General features: G+C 39.0%; 1 pseudogene; it reads left to right on the forward strand.

Moving 5' to 3' along the window:
• Positions 1 to 1,124: 1,124 nt before the first annotated feature.
• LOC147170384 (uncharacterized) lies at positions 1,125 to 3,854 on the forward strand (annotated as a pseudogene).
• Positions 3,855 to 4,232: the final 378 nt, after the last annotated feature.

The raw sequence follows: 4,232 nt of genomic DNA on the forward strand, positions 1-4,232 counted from the left end.
TGTAGGCAAACTGAAGGGAGTCTAAGTGTGCATCCACCTCCCCCCTGAGCAGAGTCACCATCAGCCTCTCGAAACACTTCATGACAATAGAAGTTAGAGCCACAGGCCTGAAGTCATTATTGACCACAGGACATTGTTTTTTAGGAACCGGGGTGATTACTGATTTTTTCCAGAGACTGGGAATGGAGTGTGAGCGGCGTTCCCGCTGGGCGGAACGTACACGGCGCAGAGGAAAATGTTTCCAAACTCCCTCGGCAGGTAACCCAGCCTCAGACTCAGGCGTTACACATTCGCTCTTTGATGCGTTGGGTACGGCCAGCGACGAAAGACGCCTCGCTTTGCGAAGATCCACACCCTGAGGATCAAGTATTTAAGTTAATTTCTTAACCCGTCGGTGTTATTTGTCCATTTTCTGGCATTTTTATGTTTTTCTGTGTTTCATCAAAGAAAAAGCATTTGAAAAAAATACACTAGGGACCTGACATTTCACCAGGATTGTTAAAGAATTTAGAAGTTCAAATTGGCGCCATGCTGCAATTTATAATTATTGCAAACAGGAGGGAGAGATTCACTCGAAATTCTTGTAATAATGCCCGATTTTGGCTCATTGACTCCCATTATAATCCACAGTTTTTGATATGCTGTAATCCTGATGTGTTATAATGCATTTTCCGTGATTACTGATGCAATTGCTTCTTTGATGAGTCATAAACATGAAAATAGAGGAATTTATGTGTTGAGAGTGTTAACACCCAAAATCCACCAGGTGGCGCCATAGGCTAATAAATGAATTTGCTTGTGCAAAGCCCGCTGCAGATTGGTCAAAATGAATGTGATAAAAACGGTTGGCATTACAAAAACGTTTAGTGTTGATGTGTCTGAGCTCACTTTCAGTCTATTTTGGCATGCATATTTGCAGGTGTGCACAAGAAAATACAGAGGTACCGCCCACAAATGCAAAAAAAAAAGGCACTTGTTTATTGTTATTGTTTGAATTTCAACTCTTACTGGTTGAGTGTTTGAATTTCTTTACTCTTATTGGTTCTGGGCATTTTTGGGGTCGTTGTTCTCGCGATGGTCACTACTTTGCATTTCTTTCAACACAACTGGTAGCAATGGCGAGAAAAATGTCATTGAAGGACGCGATTCAGCTCGTTTTAGAAAGTTCTGATTCCGAAGAAGAATTTAATTCGGACGCTAGTTCGGAGAGCTCGGAAGAGGTTACAGAGTCTACTCTTGGACTTTGGATGCCGGAGGAGGAAGATGATGATGACGAAGATGAGCATGACGAGGAGTGGAAAGTGGACGCAGATGATCGCGGAGGTGAGAGCGGGGAGGAGGGGGGCGGAGATGAACACGACGAGGAGGCAGAGGATGATGAAAATGACGATCAGGGTGAAGAAAATAGTGAGTGACTCTCAAAATATAAAAAACTATTATGGTCTCCTATCCACGAAATGGCCACACATTATGTCCCCCCTCCCATTCCTAACCCCGGGCCAACACTCTACGCAGTAGCCAGAATCAGCAGCCCTGAAACTGCGTTTGATTTATTTTTCAATGAGGGCATCATACAGCGAATTTTGGGCATGACAAACCTCCAAGGGCTCAGGTCAGTCACTTCTTGGAGCACACTGACTGTCAGCGAGCTGCGTGCTTACTTGGGGCTGCTGATTCTGGCAGGGTTATACAAATCAAAGCATGAGGCAACGATCAGCTAATGGGACAAAGATAGCGGACGGCCCATATTTTCAAAAACTATGGCCCATGGACGCTTCTGACAAATAAACCGGACAATTAGGTTTGATGACAGACTCCTCAGGCCACCACCAAAATAAACTGTCCCCTATCAGTGAAATATGGAATATGTGTAGCATCCTCTTGCCGAAAATGTACAACCTCGGAAGGGATATATGCATTGATGAGCAGCTGGTCTCATTTTCAGGCCGCTGCTCATTTCGGCAATATATGCCATCCAAGCCGGCTAAATATGGCCTTAAAATATGGACCCTGTGCGATGTCAGCAAAAAATCACACTTTGGTCTCCTACGTTCCAAAGAAGGGGAAAAATGTCTTCATCTTGAGCACGCGGCACCGAGAACCGGAGGTGATGGATACCGAAAAGAAAAAAACCAAAGTCATTCACGACTATAACAAGTCCAAAGGTGCTGTGGATCATCTGGACCAGGTAAGTACGTGTTTTGCATATCAAGGTTTGTCTTTGTAAAAGCTGTCTTATCAAAGCTGTCTTGTCATCTGATTTTTTATTTGTGTGTGTGTGTGTTTTACAGGCCTGTGCCACATACTCCTGCCGCCGGCGGGCACAGAGGTGGCCCATGTGTGTTTTCTATCACATGCTGGACATTTCTTGCTTCAATGCATTTGTGCTTTTTACCGCGATTTACCCTGAATGGAACCAGAAGAAAGGCTACAAGCGGCGGCTCTTCCTTGAGGAGCTAGGCAAGGCTCTAATTTGGCCTGAAATTTTGAAAAGGGAAGCAAAGCCTTCTGCTGAAGGCTTGGTGGAGCAGGCGGTGCTGGACCCCTGTCTAAGCGCCAACAATGTGGCCTTTGCACAAAGCCACTTCGAGTTTCAAACGTTTGCGCAAAATGTGGAATTTACATTTGCAAAAAACACATCAAGACCAATTGCATGAAATGTTAAATGAAAAAAAAAGTTCTGGTGTTTAGTTAGTAGTAGTTCTTCGTTTCAGTAACTGATGTTTCATGTTCATGAATTCTGCATATTTGTTCTAAAGTGTTACTCATAAATTCTGTCATCAAAATCAGTTATTGTGACTGACCTTCTTGTTCTAAAGAAAAAAAATTCTTGTTACGATTTATTGACTTATTCAAGGATCTAATTATGTCATATGAAATATTTTACTTTGATTTATATATATCCATAATATATATATATATATATATACAGCATAGTTAGTTTTGCTGTTAGCATAATACTGCTATTATTGTCCATTGGGGGCATTAAAATATAAAAAATAAAATAAACTATATATGTATAGATAGGTCTGATGCTATTGAACATTTTGAGCGGTTAAAGTGAAAAAAAAATTCATAAATGACTAAGTTATCACACTTCAAAGGAAAAGCCAGATTTGGGCAAAATTACAAGAATTTTGTGTTATTCAGAAAACTGCCATTGTGTGAAAACTGGGCATGCATAAAAAATTATATTGTTATGACTTATGGACTTATTCAAGCCTCTAAATATGTCATATGAAATATTCAAATTAGACCTTTATTTTACATATATATATATATATATATATATATATATATATATATATATATATATATATATATATATATATATACAGCATAGTTAATTTTGCTGTTAGCATAATACTGATTTTATTGTCCATAGAGGGCATTTAAAAAAAGTATAGATAGGTCTGATGCCAGTGAACATTTTGAACAGTTAAAAGTGAAAAAAATGTTAATAAATGACTAAGTTATCACACTTCAAAGGAAATGCCTGATTTTGGCAAAAATTACAAGAATTTAATCAAAACAAAATAACGTCCACGGGTTTTAAAATGTATATTAACTGGTACATTTATGTTTCCAGAATTATTATTTATACTTTTTTTTTTTTTTTTGTACAAGTAGCCAAGTTGATGTGTCAAATCTGCTGCTCTCCGTCATTCACTTGCACTTACCTAAAGTATGCTAGCTTCTAGTGATGGGTCGTTAGCGAACTCTTGGAAGTGAACGATGAGAGCCGGCTCCCTCCTTCTGTCATTTTCTCTCTCTCTCTCACGTGTCTGAAGCAAGGTTTGGCTGCGCTGCTCACAGAGGGAGAGACGGGAAGAGAAAGGGGAGGCATGCAGTGAGTGTAGGAGGAGAAAACAAACAGAAGAAGAGAGTTGAAGTATTTAGTTTTTCTGAATGCCAATTTGAAATAAAATAAGGTATTTTATCCTGGACCTGGTGAGTAGCTTATAATGTTTGTTTTGTTCGCTGCTGCTGTTGCACTTAAATTACCACTCACTATTTTTGTTATTTTGATTGTTATTTTGATTGTTGTTGGTTGAAGTTTTAATTTTGTTGCTTATTTATTGTTCGTAGCCTTTTTTAACTTTAAACAAAATAAACGAAAAACCTTTTCTTTACTTTATAATTGTTGTTATTTACAGTCAGTAGAGTGAAACACTTAGTTCACCAAGTAATTTGTCAAAATGTATGCTATATTTGTCGGAAATATTTAAAAG

The sequence above is a fragment of the Leptonotus elevatus genome, chromosome 7 (assembly GCF_054856555.1).
Source record: "Leptonotus elevatus isolate MCC_2025b chromosome 7, RoL_Lele_1.0, whole genome shotgun sequence".
Taxonomy (NCBI): Eukaryota; Metazoa; Chordata; class Actinopteri; order Syngnathiformes; family Syngnathidae; genus Leptonotus; species Leptonotus elevatus.